Source organism: Dendrobates tinctorius, unplaced genomic scaffold (genome assembly GCF_039654945.1).
Source record: "Dendrobates tinctorius isolate UK_male_01 unplaced genomic scaffold, ASM3965494v1 ptg000078l, whole genome shotgun sequence".
NCBI classification, from domain to species: domain Eukaryota; kingdom Metazoa; phylum Chordata; class Amphibia; order Anura; family Dendrobatidae; genus Dendrobates; species Dendrobates tinctorius.
This window is the reverse complement of record NW_027361746.1, coordinates 4,011,712-4,031,287: the sequence shown is the minus strand read 5'-3', so window position 1 is coordinate 4,031,287 and position 19,576 is coordinate 4,011,712.

Sequence of the window (19,576 nt, the reverse complement as noted above, 5' to 3'; positions counted from 1 at the left end):
AAGAATAGAGATGCTTGTTAGAGTGCGATGGTGGCAGGTAGCAGGGCACAGTCTGTATACATCCTTCTGGTTTTAATTCTTAAATTAATCTTCACACTTCTAGAACACACTTATAGAAATCACACTGCAGACTGAACATAGTATGTATGGAGTATGTATGTAGTATGTGTTTTGTTTTTTTTTACATTCAACACATTAGCCGGATGATGGGACTACTACTGTCCCATCATTGGCTAATGTGTCAATCACTGTCATTGTAGCAGGCATCGCCCGATGGGACTTGTAGTCCCATCGGACGATGCCTGCACACACACAAGACCCCCGGCAGACCCGCACAGACCACCGGCAGCCGGAACAGACCACCGACAGCCGGTACAGGCCCCCGAGAGGCCCGTACAGACCACCGGCAGCCGGCACAGGCCCCCAGCAGCCGGCACAGACCACCGACAGCCGGCACAGGCCCCCGGGAGGCCTGTACAGACCACCGGCAGCTGACACAGGCCCCCGACAGGCCTGTACAGACCCCCAAGAGGCCCATACAGACTGCCGGCACGGGCCCCCGACAGTCGGCACAGACCCCCGAGAGGCCCGTACAGACCACCGGCAGCCGGCACAGGCCCCCGACAGTCGGCACAGACCCCCGAGAGGCCCGTACAGACCACCGGCAGCCGGCACAGGCCCCCGACAGTCGGCACAGACCCCCGAGAGGCCCGTACAGACCACCGACAGCCGGCACAGGCCCACGACAGTCGGCACAGACCCAGCCCACAGACACGCACAGTGTCCGCCAATGCACCGCCCACACTCTTCCCCCCTCCCGAACAGGATGTACAAGGCAAGAAAAGGTTTTTTTAATTCCGATATTTCTGTCCCATTGACTTGAATGGGACTTCCGATATCAGAATCGGCGATACCGATAATTTTTGGGGTATCGGGCCTATCCAATCTGATCCGATATTTCTGAATATCGGATAGTATCGCTCAACACTAGCAGCAGCAGATAGAACTGGAATGGACCCTCTTCCTATATGCACTGCAGTTTGCCACATACACTGCCTGCCTGGCTAGCACTGATATCTATGCAGTTGGATTAGTCCTCCCAAGCTATATTAATTGTTATATGTCTAATATATTGTGGTATACATACTGTGATGTCATGTGAGACTGATACACCACCTCCAGCAGGGCAAATTTCTATAACACCCGTGAACCTGGATACACCACCTTCAGCCGGGCGAATTTAAACAGAGTTAAGGGAAACACTGGGCAAACCATTACAATGGAGGGCCCTGCAATAGGGAACAGGGACGTGGAGACCTCCTGCACTCCCCTGAGTCAGTGTCCCTACACTCCTGACGATCCCTAGGCAGGTTCTGCACCTGGAGACGAGCTGGATACCTCAAATCCCTAGCTCACCCTGCACCTATCCCTTTCTAGTGAACTGGATGGTGCAGAAACTAATCCCACCACTGCACTAATACACACACAAGGAAAGTCATAAACAGGGAAAAACACCACTTAGCTTTGCTCTGTTACTATTGCTCCCAGCAACAGAGTACAACACCAAAGTTCAGCTTCACCCATGAAGCTAGACACCTGAATTCAGCTTCTGCCTGAAGCTATTACACCAGAGCTCCCCGGAGCTGCCAGGAACTCCTCTCTGTAGTTCCTTCCTTCACCAGACTAGGTTGGAAATGAGCAATATCACCAACAACGAGTGAGACCACTTGCTACTCCTTTATAGGTAGGAGGCAGGGAATCACACCTGTTTCATAATCACGTGCAATAACACTAGCAGCCACCGGGGGCAACTAAACTAAAGTAACCAGAGTGCAATGACCCCAATGGCCACCGGGGCAAAGCTAGAACTAAAACAACTACAGTGTAATGACCCTAATGGCGACCGGGGGCAAAACTAACTTTAAGCAAACAGCTTAATGGAAAAAAAAGGTTACTTGTGCAAAATCTGTCATCATCCAAACTGGAGAGTGACACATACACTAACTAAGACACTTGCAAATCACTCCCTAGCTCAGCAGCACCTCTCCCTACACTGACTGCTTCCAGAGTAGACTGTGATGAGCATGGCGGTGCCAGGTCTAATGTAGACCTGATGATGCTGTGCAGCCAGCCAATCACTGTAATGCCACAACCAACATGGCTGCAGCATTACAGTGTGTGGCAGACAATCCCTGCATGTTTATTGGCTCTCTAAAGAGCGTCAAACATGAAGGGCGGGGACCCGAGCTCCAGCCGAACAACCCCGGAAATACTCAGCGAGCTCCGAGCATCTCGAGCAGTGAGAGGCTCGGACGAGTACCGACTAGTGGCGAGTATGCTCGCTCATCACTAATCCTTAGTTCTGAGACCAGGGCAGGTAAAAACTGCTGTGCTTTTTTACTGTGCTAATTGTTTAATTTTTGGAGGATGTTTATTCCTATTTTTGTGGCTTTGCTTTTAAGTTTGAAATTCGTAAGATATTTCTGTGAAGGTACTGAGCCCTATGCTCTGTGAGTGACATTTTTTATTGGCTTCTGTGGGGGTACTGTGCCCCATGCTCGGTGGGTGAAAAATGTTTTCAGCTTCTTTTGGGGTAAGGTGCCTCATGCTCTGTGGGTGCAATTTTTAAGATGTGTCTGTGGGGGTCTGTAAGTGAATTTTTTGATGAGTTCTGTGGGGGTACTGTGCCCCATGCTCTGTGTGAAATTTTTAAGCTGCTCCTGTAGGGATAACTCTTCCCCATGGAATGTTGTGAACAAAATCATGTGTGCACTGTGCATTGTTTAAGTTCATAGGCCCAAGCACTGCTGTATTAATGGTGAGGGGCAGAACAAGTAAAGGCGATATGAGATTAGATGGTTGAGAGTGCCTCCAGTTCTTTCGCTTTTTGTTCCACTTGGTACCCTCTTAATCATGGCCCCAGTTCAAACAAACATGAAAACAGAAACTGAGAACAATTCCATTATTCTTAGCTGGAGTATTCAGGCATGGCTGAATGCTTTGAGCAATAATTTTTTAAGGTGAACACAGTTCGAGCCCCCGGGCCCCTCAGACAATAGCAATATGTAGGTGTCCCAAGCAAAGGGGCTGTGAGTGCTTGTAGCAAGAATTGCTCATTCTAATTTTATTGTAATGTGTTCTACTGAAGCTGAAATTTTGGAGCGGTCAAGGAAATGTTAAAACATGCTCTGTGGGTGAAATTTTTAATCAGCTTCTTCAGAGGAACTGTGCCCCATGCTTGGTGGGTTAAATTTGTAAGCTGCTTCTATGGGAATACTCTGTCCTAAGGTATGTGGGGAAAATTTGTAAGCTGCTTCTGTTGGGATACTGTGCCCCATGCTCTGTGGATGAAATTTCTAAGCTGCATCTGTGGGGGTACTCTGCACCATGCCCTGTGGGTATCATATTTTATTAGCTTCTGTGAGGGTACTGTACAACATGGACTGAGGGGTGAAATTTGTTATTTGCTTTTCTAGGGGTATTCAGTCCCATGTCTTGTGGGTGAAATTTGTAAGCTGCTTCTATAAGGGTACTGTGATCCATACTCTCTGGGTGAAATTTGTAAACTGCTTCTGTGGGGTACTCCACCCCATGCTCTCTGGGTGAAATTTTTAACTGGACTGGCGATAGCAAGCCTCAGTCTCTGTGGAGGTGTAGGATCGTGTGCCGACTGGGGTGGTGGTCCCTACAGCACGCTTCCGTCATTACCAAAGACAAGAGTCCATAGCCCCTAGTCGTATTAACAGGGTTTTCTTTATTTAGGTTCCTTGCTTCAGTAACAGCAATTTCAGACAGCTTCTGTACTCCTGCCTGGGTAACCGTATACACGTCTCTTCCTTTCCTCCTCTGATTCCCTTGTGCAACGTCGTTTCAGACTCTCTCACTGTGGCTGCCGTTAGGCCCACAGCCACAGCGATCACCTACTCGGCCCGTCCACCCGCTGCCAAACCTACTTCTCTTCAGTGCCCAGCTCTCCAGCAGTTCGGTACCCCAGGGTCTCTGTCCCTTCTGCTGTCTTTAGGGGCCACCCCCTTTTCCGTGCTCTCTTTTTCTCTCTTCTTCTCTGTCTCTCTCCTCTGTCTCGTCCTGAGCTCTTCTTCCCTCTGTCTCCTCCTGAGCTCTCCTCCTGAACTGAGGACCTCCCCCTTTTATCCCTTCAGCCTGGAAATCCCCTTCTCCGATTCCACTAGCTCCGCCCACCATGACTTAGCTTTTCCTAGCATTAGCTGATGTTAAGGCCTTTCCTTTCTCTGTACTGTGTCTCCCCCTAGTGGCCAAGCTCTGTGCCCCACTATCCTTAGCTAATCCCTTCTTCATCCTACACATTCATATATATATTACAGCAAAACATTTTACACAATACATATACATTTGTCCTTTGCACCCAGACTGGTCCACATATTAGTCCACCCTCCTACATAGGCACTGTTAAAATTTTATATTATTCATCTACTTCCTGTTTTACCATGATTGCTATGGTGACATAACCTCTTTAAGTCATTTCCCTATACAATATTGTTTGCATGGCAATTGTCCTGCTCTTACAAAATTTAACTACTTTTTGCAGCCCCATAACCCTTACCATGACCATTTTACAGCCATTTTAAAGCACCAAAATTCAGGTCCCCATTGACTTCTATTTGGTTTGGGTTCAGGGTCAAGTTTGAGGTCAAGTTCAATACCAAACCAAACTATTACTTCTGGTTCAGCCAAATCCGTACAACCCGAAGATCAACAGGTCCCTAGCCGAGAGCGTTCCAAAGACATGTGCACGGCCCTATAGACTAACATTGGTCCAAGTGTGATCAGGCGTTTAGTCAGATCGCATCTGGACTGAAAATACGGTCGTATGTACTTGCCCTAAAGATAGGCCTTCAATATTAAAGTAATGGACAACCCCTTTATGTAGTGTTTATGGATAGATGTATTTACTGAATTTTATAATATTTCTGCTTTTTATACGTTTTACATGCTCCACCATAAAGACCATTTTAACCCTATTGCCAAACAATTAAAGTCTGAAATATTAAAGAAAAATCATATGATACTATCATATCTATTTATTGTTTTTTAAATGGCAACCTGCCACATTTTTAAATCGTGGCAAATCATAGAATCATAGAATCATAGAATCATAGAATCGTAGAGTTGGAAGGGACCTCCTGGGCCATCTGGTCCAACCCCCTGCTCAAAGCAGGATTTGCTAAATCATCCCAGTTAGATGTCTGTCCAGCCTCTGTTTGAAGACTTCCATTGAAGGAGAACTCACCACTTCTCGTGGCAGCCTGTTCCACTCATTGATCACTCTAACTGTCAAAAAGTTTTTTCTAATATCTAATCTGTGTCTCCTCCTCACTTTTGCAGTCATGGAATTTTACCCCAAATCAGAGTTACTGTAAACATTGCATACAAGGATCATTTGTGATTACCTGAACAAAAAAACACTCAATCTAAAACTATCTGAGAATGGATTTACTCATATCATTTGCATTTTTTGCCCTTTTTTGTATTTTGGGTCCAGTAGTATTTTTTCAGCATGCAGCTTTGTTTAGATGTAGCATTTTTTATGTAATTTTCCTATTGATATGATTTCCTATAAGATTTCAAATATGAAAGATAAAAATTCTTCTTTTAAATGTTAAAAAATGGAAAACACCACCAAAACATTTTAAAAAAAAAATACTATTTATATTTTTGAAACACACAACACCCAATTTATAATTTCAATTCTGCCAGTCTTTTACGGGAATAGCTCCCAATTAGTGACTTTTTTATTTTAGACAAATTCATCAAACAGATTGCACATTTGTTTTGAAGATGCCTTTCATGATGTAGTTAGTTTTCTGATATGTAAGGTGTCGTAGCTGCTTTTCGTTCTGACCAAGAGTCAGGTATGCCAGATCACCAGTGAGGCCGGATTAGGAGTTTCGCCCTTAATTTACAAGCGCTTGGAGACAAAAGAGACTGCTCACACACACGGGCCGTGGGCAGATCACTTTATCTGACGTAATGAAATACAAGGCAATATTTTATACCATTTACAACAAATATAACTCTATGGAGCTCATATAGCCCTCCACTCCTCAGGGTCATACCTTGTTTACAATGTACCCAGAACATGTTGTTACTGACTATTGAGAACATATATATGATAAGAAGCATTTTTCTTTTGAAGAGTAGACAGGCAAACTGCAGCGTCATAAGAATAAATGAAAGGCAAAAGGCAAATCAAGAATTAAAGGCAATTAAAGGGATATAAAGGCAAACTATTAACTATTCTATATCAATTTCCCACTTTTTTAAACGGTATAACCTTTGCCACAGGGTCAGCTGATGTCTACAAAGGAGCTACTGTCTCATGGGTCTAGTACCCATAAGGGGGCTTCCTACCTGGTTCGCCCATCCACCCTCAGTGTGGACACTCAATTTCCCCATCAGCAATGGCTACCTGGGGTCTATGATACACTATAGAAGGTTCAGCCTTAGATTCTTTTTTCGCACATACATTATTCAGTAGCTGAAAAATTTGCATACAGGTCTGTACAATGCCAAAAATCCATCCTGCAAGGCCATTAAACCAATTTGCTGGATTTTAAAAAAAAGAGAATGTGTTACCTCACCAGGAGTCTCTGTTTGCACTGTGTTGTTTTAACCATTGGTCTCTGAGTTGTGGCTTCTCCAGATATTTTAGACATATTTAGCAAAAGAAGCTTTTTAAAATATTATCAAAATTTTGCGCCACTCTATTCTGATTCCCTTCCCTGGAGTGATTCTATGTATACCAGTTATTTTGGTGCTTTTTGTGACATTTATGCAAAATAGTAGACTTTTGCTGCTATAAATACGCAATAAAATTAAAAGAGTATATAAATGTATCCTTTGCTCAAAATTCATGAATTGCACGCACAATTTTTAAAGAATTTGGAGTAAAAAAGTTCAATAAAAACAACAAGAAAATTGATTTTTTGAAGCGTGTGTGAACCATTTTTGCAGTAGTATTTCTGGAAAAGTCAGGAGTTGATCCAAGATAAAGTATAGGCTGAAACTTCTCTATGTTATAGTCACTCTTGTGTTTGGACAAAAAACACTTTTTTAGGGGATGAGAGGAGGGTAAAATCAGCGGATGAGACAAAATTTGAATTTGTGTGTTATTTCCCTGTAAATTAATTTAGTAGGAGTTTATGTACCTTGTTCCAGACGCCAAAGCATAATAACCAAAATATGTAAAAAAGAGAAAAAAAAAACAAAACAGGAAGGAAATCCTTATACTCCCTTTCCGCTCACCTCTCCAGCTCTTCGGCTCCTCCCTGCCAGCCATCCTGTCCTCATCGTGGTTTCAGATTGCCGTTGGCTGCGCAGAAGTCCCATCGCTTCAGAGCTTGCTATGCCAGGGAGGGCTCTGTATCAGAAGAGTTTTGTGAATATCTCCCACTCTGCTCATTTTTTTAAGGCGTCAATCCATGGATATTTTTAATAAAATAGCATTTTTATATTTAAAGTGGCAAGCATGTCTTCCTCAGGAGACAACCACAATACCTTTGGATTGACATCTTCAATAAATCAGCAGTGCGAAAGATATCCACTCCTCTGATACAGATATTCATTGGTTATTTTATAACCCGTGGATCACCGAATCTAAAAATGCATACTACTATGGATCAGGTTAGCACAATCTGATATAAATATAATGTTTTTTGGATAAGACCCTATTTTGCACTATTTTCTCCCTAGTGTTTTATCCTGCAGGGTCCTGCACATTCATCCACAAAGGTTGTACCTCACGGCGAGAAATATGATGTCACGGCGCCCTTCGCGACTTTGTTGGCGCATGCGCTAAACCCTGCAGAGCCTAGCAAAGAAATAGAACTCAACATAGCGAGAAAGGCCCAGCAGATATCAGCACAGCTGATGGCAATCCAAAGGTGCTGTGATTATCGGAAGGGTGGTAGTGAAGAACGGAGAGGTAGGTATAAGTTTTTGTTTGTTTTTTGACATTTTAATGGCTTTCTATGGCTTGACAAAATGCCAACCAGGGGCTGCAATTTTGCTGAATACGCACAGAAATGAATTACAAAAAATCCACATTTTGTCATATGTGGATATTCATAGAATTCAATTCCATTAGAATTTATTCACTAATCTCTGGAGGATGGGTATTCCTTCCAGTGAATTCCCATTTAAAATATTTACATTTTTGTCATCTTTTTCCTGCTTGTCATGAAAATTCTATATATACTGTATACATATATATTTCTATTAGCTTTCTTTGATAAGCTTTCTTCTATTAGCTTACTTGTTTTGCTGTCCTCACAAAAGAAATCAATATGAGCCTAATCATCTCATAAAATCAGTGGCACAGCATTGCTTTTTATATATAATTACGGGGAAGTCTCACATTAGATTTTCACTGTATTTTTTGACATATCTAAAACTTATTATTTCATTTTCATTGAGAAAGGTTGTTACTGTACCGTTCACTGGGGATTATTCCCTTTGATGATTTCCAATCAGGCTGAACAAAAACCATGAGATTTAGGTTGTACTTGACTTTCATTAGCATCTAAATACAAGTCAACAGGGAACAGAGACTACAATGAAAAGATCCCAGTGTCTCAAAGGGATCTAAATTAATTACCACATGTAACAAGACATGATTTCTAGAATGAGACATTCTGTGTTTCTGGATTTTGACATTATGATTTCCCAAAAAATTTTTTTGTTCTACTGATATATAAATTTATCATGAACTCTTCAATTATTTTTACATATATTTGAACCAAAAAAGGAAGGAAATGTAATGTAACCTAATAATAAAAGACATTTATAGCAATTAGAGATTAGCGAATCTAACAAAATTCCACCGTAGATCCTTATTGAATGGCTAGTGTCATTAGGAATTAACCTGTTTAAAAATTTTAAAACATTTTTGCAATTTTTTTCCCTATTGCGATCTGAAATAAAAAAAAAAATTGGTGATCTTGCAATTTTCACACTGACCACTGGGGCTTTTTTAGACTTCCAACATACATGGACGGTGCTGCAGGGACTGCATTCCTTCAAGCCACTATTCATGTTTGGCGCTGCTAGTTCCAGTCTCAGTGCTGCATCATGCAATGATTAAGTTAAGATGGTTGTTGTTTTTGACATCAGACCAATTCTGCATGTCACTGGTGGGGGGGAGCTGTACCGCTCACTCTCGCATCAGTGATTGCTCTGCGATTGTGTGATCAACTCTGGGAAGCCAATCACAGAGATTTGACAATAAAGATTTAAAAAAATCATGTTTCATGCTAAAATCGCTGCAGTCAAAATGGATGAGATGATTGCAATGTCACCTCTGGTGCTTAACCCTTTTGGTACCGATTGGCTGAACAATAATTACTGACCAATCAAAGCCAAAAGGGTTGATTTAAAATGATGATCGCCGTACTGCATGCCATCGTTTTCTCAGATCTGGCAAGCAGAACAGTTGTGTACATCCTCTGTGTCCCTGACAGAAAGAAAAATCATTGGTGGCCAGTGCGATTCTATTTGATCCTCCTGCAATCTCCTGCTTCTGCTGTGCCTCCTGTGCTTCGCTGCGTGCTATGTGCTGTGTGACTGATCTGTGATCAAAGCAGCTGCAGTTTCTAAATGCCTGTTCTAGTGCTAACCCTTTCCCCGAAACTACCAACCCTCAATACCCCAATCCCCCCAATCCCCATTTGCATTGTTGGTGCCCTTTTTTGGGGTGGATTTTACGTGTGCTCGTTCTGTGTACACACCCCAGTTGTAATTTGAGCTGAGCATTAGGGCTCAATTTTTGGTGCACTTTTTTTTACACTAAGGTATGTGTAGCCCCCCAGGAGTCCGGTTGCCACAGTAGCATTGCCTCCCTCACAGGGAGTAATGTCATGCCAGGAAGCAAGGAGGGGTCCCCTTACCAGATGTCAGTAGGAGGGAAGTCGAGTAGAACCCGGGGAATGGAGCTGTGATTAAACTCACCCCAGAGCTGAGCGCTAGGAACCGGATACCGGATTACGTGGTTGCGCGGGTACTGAAGTCCCAGCAGCAAAATCAAGAGGGCAGGGGACTGCAGGTCTCCTGGCCGATCTAATACCCGGCGGCCCAGCAGCATTCCAGAGCCTGGAGCTGACACAAAGGAGCGGCACCTGTGAGAGGCTTGAGCTGCCTGCCATGCGGGCAACGGTTTGTTTTTAAAAAAAGAGAGAGACAGCAGCAGGAGGGTGAGCAGCAAGGAAAAAGGGAGGACAGCGCAGAAGGAAGGCCTCCGTTCCTACCTGGCCAGGTGTATCCAAAATTGCTTCCAGGCTTCCAGGCTCTCCATTATGATCTGTTACCAGTGCCCCGGTCTGTACTATCACCCATCAAGTAAAGGAAAAGAAAACTACAGCCCTTGTGTCCTCCAGTGATCTCTTGCACCCTGAGTCCTGCAACACAAGGTACACGAAACCTGACATAAACTGAACCGATAGCCCTGTGGCCCAGCTCCACCTGTGGGGAGCAGAACTATCCCAGCTGCGTCACCATCAGTTCCAGCGGTCTCCTTTAGCAGCATTGGCCATCCGTTGCTGAACACCACAGGTGGCGTCATGTTAAATCCCATATACATATCCCCATTTTACGGCACAGCCAGGGCCATGGAGATGGGTCATGGCCCCATGACTTTCCCAAAGAACTGTCCGACCCGGTTCCGAGTACCCCACGGCCCTGGTGGGCGTGTCATATTGCTTCCTGTTGTCACAGCACTCTAATCAGTATCGCTGCTGATCAGAGGCTGCACCAAGGGACTTTTTCTTATTGTTTTGCTATAGGTAGAGTAGCAGATGTCGCAGTGTTGATGACATCTGATTTTCTTGTAGAAAAAATAGTATTTAGTGCAGAGTAGCTTTATAGGTAGGGAAGCAGTGTATTAAGGGAGAAGAGCGTCGCAGCATTAGTGACATCCATTTTTCTTTTGCGCAAAAAAATACAAAGCACCAAATTACTTCTTAGCTAGTGCATTAGGGTGTGTGCACACGCTGCGGATTCTGCTGAGGATCCGTAGCAGATTTGGCCTCTGCAGATCCGCAGCAGTTCTGCAGACAGTGTACAGTACAATGTAAGTCTATGGGATTTACAATCATTACTGCCACTGGTTCTCGCACTACTCTCAGTGTTTTCCAGCAGCCGTGGAGAGCAGTAATATAACTGATGTCACCGCTTGTTACTGCCGCTGGTTCTAGCACTATTCTCAGTGTGTTCCAGCAGCCGTGGTGAGCAGTAATGTAACTGATGTCACCGCTCGTTACTGCCGCTGGTTCTCACACTACTCTCAGTGTGTTCCAGCAGCCGTGGTGAGCAGTAATGTAACTGATGTCACCGCTCGTTACTGCAGCTGGTTCTCACACTACTCTCAGTGTGTCCCAGCAGCCGATGTGTGCTGTAATGTTACTGATGTCACCGCTCCTCACATCATCCAGATGCAACAGAGCTGGGGATCGTTGTGGGACAGCAATGTGGATTACAATGGACCTGCAGAAGTGTTTTTTTTTAAATAAATAGGTGAAAGAGGGTGGGTTTTTATTTTAAAATAAATGACTTTTCTGTTTGTGTTTTAATGATTTTAACTTACATGGTTAGTAATGGGGGGGGGTGTCTGACTAACACCTCTCCATTACTAGCCTCAGGGCTTGATGGCATATGTGATTTTTGAAAAATCACAGCTGTCCTCAACACCATATGTTAACCCAATTGCCACAACAGCAGGGCGTCAGGATGAGCAAGGTAAAGTGCCAGAATTGGCGAATCTAATGTGATGCACCAATTCTGTGGAGGCTGTGGGCTTCTATTTTTTGGCTCCGGACGGACCAATAACCGTGGACCGTCCAGTTTGGCTAAAGAAAACTAGCAATAGGGCTTGCGACACATGGTTGTGTGAATACAGCCTTACATGAACGGAAGATATAGGGGGCAGCTGAGACCAGGGGGTCTGGTTACCCAATGGATTGCAGTTCTGTCAGGAATTCTGTCACCACGCATACAAAAAGGGACAGAACTTTGGGAGGAGTACTGCAACTAAAAGCAATAAACAGGACTGAGCTGAAATACTGGGCACAGCTGTGACTACATGTTATATAGTCATGTTAATCTCCTTTCACTTCTTGTAACCTACAAGTGTACAAAGATTTTATACAGTCACCATGTGACAAGTGGGCCTGTGTAAGTTCAAATGCCAGGGCGGAATTTTAGTCCCAGTCCAGCGCTGTCAGGGGCTCTTGAAACACAACATGATGCCCACAGACCATTCGATCAATCTTTGCGGCTCAAAACATCACTCCTTCCTTTCAGAGCTCATCAGTGTGTATAAACATTAGTTTTTCAACACATGTAGGGTATCTGCATATTCAGGAGAAATTTTAAAACAAATTATAGTGTGTATTTTCTCTTGCTATCCTTGTGAAAATTAAAAAAAATTCGAGCTAAAGCAGCATTTTGTGGGAAAAATCTTTCTTTTTTCCATTTTCACAGTTCAACATTGAAACATTCTGTGAAGCACATGTGTGTTCAAGGTGCTATCCACACATATAGATAAATTCCTTGAGGGTTGTAGTTTTTAAATTGAGGTCACTGGAGGTTTCCACTATTTAGGCACATCAGAGACTCTCCAATCGCGACATGGTGGCCATTATCAATTTCAGCCAAATTGCTTTCAAAAACTCAAATAGTGTTATTTTTTTCTGAGCCATGCAGTTAATTTAAACAGCAGTTTTCCACCACATATGTGGTATTGGCATAGTCATGAGAAATTGCAAAACAAATTTTATGGAGTATTTTTTCCTGTTAGACTTATGAAACTGCAAATTTTGGGCTAAAATAACATTTTAGTAGGAAAAAGTAAAGTTTTCATTTTTTCCTTCTGCATTGCTTTAATTCTGTGAAGCACTTGAAGAATTAATAATCTTCTTTAATGTGGTTTAGAGCAGTTTGAGGAGTGTAGTTTTTAGAATTGTGCCTCTTTGGGGTATTTAAAGTCACGCAGGCCCTTTAAAGTTACGCTATTGATTATAGACAACTTAACATTCCAAAGGTCAAATTATGTTTCATCCATTCTGAGCCCTGCTGTCTACCCAAATAGTAGCGTTCCACCACATATAAAGTATGTGCGTACAAAGGATAAATTGCACAACAAATTATAGGGTATATTTTCTCCTGTTTCCCTTGTTAAAATAAAAATTTAGGTCTAATAAAACATTTTTGTGGGAAAAATAAGTCACCTTGGATCTTCCCTTAATCCATTGCCCTTAAGATCATACAAAAAAGGTAGGAACAGCACATCCAAGAATAATAAAATATTCCAACTTTATAAAGTTTTTAGATTTTATTGTTCCTTCATGTGTCGTTCCTAACTGTCTTCACATATGAACTTCACTGCTCGTTAGCACTATCTTGGAAAAGCATCCTTTATAATATGAACAGGATTCACACAAACAAAATGCAATGATTTGACTTTCTTCAGTGTTATAGCTTATGTCCTTAAGATTACTTTATATTTAAGCTAATTATTTGTCGGATGTAATCATGCTTGAGTATTCTCTACTTTCTTGATGTCTTGATCAGGGCCGCTATCAGGGCATTACTCCTCTGACTGGTGTATAGGGCCCGCATCGGGCCCCCTCTCTTCTGCTCACCAGGCCCCAGTGGCAAGATTCTGTTGGTGCAATAACTGAACCTGCGTCCAAGATGAAGGTTCAGTTATCTATTACCGTTCAGGCCCTCACGGCAATAGTTATAAGATGCCAGCCAATGAGAGGCTGGTAGCTGACATAAGGATGGAGACAGATGAGGCAGGATCATGGGGCAGGATGGAGACACATGGTGCAGGATCATGGTGCAGGATGGAGACAGATGGGGCAGGATGGAGACACATAGTGCAGGATCATGGGGAAAGATGGAGACACATATTGCAGGATCATGGGGCAGGATGGATACAATGGAGAAACATGGGACAGGATTATGGGACAGATGAGGCAGGATCATGGGACAGATGGGGCATGATCATGGGACAGATGGGGCAGTATCATGGAACAGATAGGGCAGGATCATGGAACAGATGGAGCAGGATGGAGACAGCTGGGGCAGAATGAGGAGATCATATGGGGCAGGATGGGACATCACATTGGGGCAAAATAGATACTTATGAGGGCAGGAAGGGAGAACATATGGCTGGAGCCAGGAATGAGACACAAGGGGGCCAGGATGCTGGACATTATTACTGTAAGGACTAATTAAGGGATATTACTACTGCAGTGATGTATTTTATTTTTGAGGATACTGTTTTAAATGGGAGGGGTCCTGTTACGGTGCAGAGCGACACTATGTCACCTTTTTTTCTTCATCTGGAGTAGTGTAGAAGTTGGGAAAAAAGTATGGAATGTGCTCTGCAAACGGTGCTCTAGATAACTGTTCTATTTCCTGCAGAGATGAGTACTGGCTGGAATAGGTTATGGCGGTCTGTGCTTGATGAAGATGAAAAGCGAAGATAGAGGACTTCACCTAAAGACCTCACTGATGTGTCAGTGTATTACATGTACATGCACACTATACACTATATACTGTGTACAGAGCTCCTGTGCATAATGTCATTGGTGATCACTGTATTACCTGTACACAGACACTGTATACAGAGCACCTGTGTATAATGTCTTTGGTGATCACTGTATTACCTGTACAGGGACACTGTATACTAAGTGTAGATTTCCTGTGTGTAAAGACACTTATGGTAATATTAGTGTTGTGTTTTTTTTTATTAATAATCAGTATTGTAGAATTCAGTCACTATGTGGTGTTAATTTGTGATCTGGTCATGGTGTGGTGGTATTTGTCACTTGTATGTGATATTATTGGTCATTTTAAAAATTGAAAAATAAATAAAAATATACCTAAAGAGTATTGTAAATTTTAACAAATGTTTAACAGGTTAGAATATAGTAGGGCCCAGCCAAAATAGTCTACCTTGTCATGGTCATGGATTAAAAAAACTTTGGCCAAAACAAAGCTGCTGGCTATGTATGTGATCTGTTGATGGGAACTGTTAATGTGTGATTGGTGAGGATGTGGTGCAGAAGTTGAGTTTTCCAAAGAGAAGGTGATGGGACTGTGGACGGTTCGAGGGGTGGACCATGGGCGGAGTCTCAAGGGGGCCCTGAAAAAACTACCAATATGGGGCCCCGAAATTCCTTGTGGCAGCCCTGATCTTGACGCCAGATAGACACTGTATTCTGGCAAATTTTAGTTTCTAATACATTGTTTAAAAGCAATCTGACAGGTGATTCATGCTGCCTGAACTATGGACAGCATGAATTAGAGAATGGCTTCCTCATTTCAGACAGATATCATTTTTTTTGAGAGAAAATATACATTTAACAGCTGACTTGGGACCATGTCAAATTGGTGACTAGTCCAAGAGACCAGTTGACAGCGGTTTCTCCATGACTCATTTTCATTGAGTGAGAAGTCTCTCTTTACATGCGTGTATAAATAGAGACCTGTTAGTCAAGGGGAGTGGGCCTGGGAGAAGTCACCAGGGAGCAACATAGTCCATTGAGCAACATAGTCCGGCGCTGTCTTTTAGATATACACTTTCTCTAAAACATTCAGGTATTGGAGAGGAGTGGGTAAATCTGCGCTGCTGGTTCTGTGTTCACAATAAAGGTCTTAATGCGGTTTCAGAACAACCATGCAGTTTTTATTCTCAACATGTTTCGAAGTTAGCAAACTTCTTCATCAGGAGAACCACCTAGAAGAGGCAGCTAACTTTTTTTGTGGGTCACACAACACCACAAGGTGAGCAGGAATAACATCCTTCTATACTTCACTATATTGATTAAGACTAGAGATCAGCAAACCCGAACTTTAAAGTTTGAGGTTTGTACCAGACACCAAGTGTACATTTTAGAGTTCGGAGAGAGAGAGAATTTCCAGCTCCAAAGTTCAGGTCCCCATTAATTTCCATGAGGTTTAGGATCAGGTTCCAGGTACAGTTCTGGTACTTGTCAGTACTCGTCGGGTTCAACCAAACTTTACTCCATAGTTCGGTCAAACCAGGTGAACCTGAACTTCCACAGGTCCGCTTAGATAAGACCCTATTGCATTTTTCTAGTCCCCCTCATTTTCCATAAAGTGTTGCAGCATTTCAGAGTAAAACAAACCTGTCATAAATGATGGGGCCGGAATCTAATTCATGCTGCCGTGGTCCAGGTAGCATGAATCAGTCGTCAGGTTCACTATAACTTTAATTTTATAAGCTAAACATACATATATTTTTTTTAATAATTTTGCTCTGAAGTTTTATTTTTGTTACTATGGTATAAAGATGGCGAAATCATAATGAATCACTTTTTTTTTATAAAATTCAACAGTATCACTCTGGGCTGTCCAGTTTCTGGGCGCCGTTAGCACCGCGCGATCCAGTCGACGACGAAAGAAGACGAGCGTTGGCAGAATTTTGATTCACGCTTTTGCGTTCGCGCTACAGTTTATTGCCTCCCGACCGGCCGGCAACACCAAGGTCATCCCTTGTTGCTGATCGATATTTTCTAAGTTTTTGCTCCAAGGTACACCTCTGCAGCTGAGGTTACTCATGCAAGGGGATTGTCCCATAATAAAGCAAATAAACATAATAATAGTAATGATAATAATAGCATTAATAGAATATGCAATCAAAATAATAATCATTTGAAAATATAAAAATGTTATTGCTAAGAAGAGAATAGTGCTACATTTCCATCTGGGTTGGCTTGGAGAACTCCTCTTCTCCAAACAGTTGTTTAAGTATTTGATTTCTGATCTATGTAAAAGCAATATATTAGCTGAGAGGAGTACAGTATTTACTTGACAAAGCATTATGGACACATTTAATTGGATCACAGCTTGAGTTCCTAGAAAAGTGAGCTTGCCCTTTGCCTTTGCATACTTAGGAAATTCCATCTACATTCCCGATTGCCATTGATCTCTCTGTATTTCATTTTAAAATCGATAACTATAGTGAGCGGTAAGCTGGATCCTTGCACTGCGGCACGTTGTGGATTTAAGAGGAAGAAAAAAAAACCATACTGAGAGCGGAGTCGAGCCACCTGGACCGACAGTTAGACGAAAATATCTGCTACGTAAAAATAGGACATTTCTATTGATTTTGATTGATTCCTGGGGTTCTCTGAAAAGAAGATCGATGGGATAAAGAAGTTTAATGTCACAGCTGAGATTTAATAAACCCCCAAGAAAGGATAGGAGGAGCATTGATTTCCGACATGGAATGCCCAAAGGTATTACAACACAAGGAAACTCACCTGTCGTCTTGTCGGAGACATGGCACAACATATGATTTAGGAAGGCAATTACAAAAAAGGGGCTGGGAAATGTAAATTTTTGAATATAAAATTCAGAGCAAGGGTTGAATAGAAAATCACTGGAGCTATTGACAGAAGCCGTCTTGGGGAAGGTTTTTTCTTTGTTTTTTTTTTTTTCTCCATGTATAACACACCGCTGCACCACCTGTCATTTTCAAAAGCAAAGTCAGTTTTGCCAACCAGCCGTGAATGACAAATAAAGCTTTATATGAAACACAAGGGCATATTATGTGCTATTGTAAGTTCCCCTAAGTGCTAATTTATCTGGCTTGTTCTCTTTAGCATACACACGCACAGATACAAAATAATCCATCTAATTATGTCGGGCTTTTTTTAGGAGGAAAACAAAGGAAGGTGTTTGTTTTTTTATGTTTCCAACATTATAGAGATATGAATGCTATAATACATATGTTATAAAATCTAATTATTTAATGAATGCATAGTACCAGTAAGCTTAAAAATTGGGGAAATTCTAATTTTCTGCCAGGTTTAATCATAAACAGAACATTTTGACATTTTTTCTAAAAATAAGAGAAAACTATTTTTACTATAATAAAGATAATTTGTAAATGTCATTTTTTCTAACATTTACTGTAATGAGTTATAGAAATAGTTGGTGTGTTTATTTTTTTTTGCTACATGAGTAGACTGTAAACTGTATATAATGTGCTTTTCTGTTTGTATGTTGCTTTTTTTTTCTACTAGCAGTCAGCTGCTATTCACAATAATTGCCGAGGAAGCCAATTATAGTTTAAATAGGCCTACTTGAGCACAATTGAGCGTATGGTGGTCAAAATTGTCTGGCATACAAGCTGAGCACAAAGCCAGTGTAATTTGTAGTATGTGAAACACTGGAAATATTAATAAAGAAGCAATGAAATGGCAGTGACCTAAAAAAGTGCATCTTTTATACGGCTTTATGTTCTATTTTGAGGGGCCAGAATGTGTGTAGATAGATACTGTAGATATAGGAAGATGTAAATGATAGATATATAGATGATAGAAAGATAATAGATAGATAGATGATAGATAATAGATAGATACAAAAATAGACAGACAATAGATACTGTATTTTTTGGATGATAAGACGCACCGGACCATAAGTCGCACCCCAAATTTTCAGGTGGAAAATAGGGAAAAAAATGAATGCGTCAAATGGAGGTCCGTCTTACAGTCCAAATTCAACTTACAGGGGATGGAGTAGATCGGCCGACCTTTTGTGAAAGCCCGGAGCCTCCGCACATCCATTCCTGCAAAGCGGTGGCCACTGGAAAAATGGCCGCCACAGACTGTCCATGCGCAGATTGCGATCTTGGCACTAAACACCCCCTCTTCCTAGCCCAGGGCCTGCAAAATTGTCCAACTTATAGTCCAGAAAATACAGTAGATAGGTAAATAAATAGATAGACAGATACATAGATAGATAAATAATAGATTGTGAAGAATATTGGAGACATAATTCCATGTCAATCATTTGAATCCTATTTGGCATAGAATTGTAAAAACCCCTTTGGCATGTACTCTGGTAACATGACCCCTGGCCAGTTTAAAACACAGGGATTCACAACCCCCATTAGCTAGATGGTCTATGAGTACAACCTACTACAGGAAGATCCCCTTTGGATCCAAGCCATGTGGCCTGAGTCCTTTGTTCAGCCAGGTAGAAATTCATAAAGAAGTTATGAGACTTCTATACGTTCTACCTGTACATCGTGTATATTTTGTATATTTCTGAGATCCCCTGAACAGGGAAAGAGTCTGCCTGGATCCTGAGTCAATCTAACACACACAGGAAAGGAGGCACATAGAGCAGCCGCAGGTAGCAAAATTGTGTTTAGCCTCTATGAGTAGCAGGGGCCCGGTCGGATCTGATGGCACCAGAAGCACTGCCCTAGACCGCCAAGAAAGGAAATATGATTTTTGTAATGGTTTTAAGAGATTTATCTCCAAACCTCCAGGGGAGGGGATTTAGGTCCAGGAAGGGAGTGACCCAGAGGGTTAAAGGCTTGTGTGAAGCATATCCTATTGCTTTTTATCCAGGAGTTCTCCAGGGCACATCCTGTTAGGAGAAGTCACACAAAGGGGACCATAAGCCTCCCATGTGGCAGCCCCTCCCCCACAACCAGGCCTTTCATCTAATTGGTAACTAACCATATGTTCTGCTTATACCTTATTTGCTTATAAGCAAA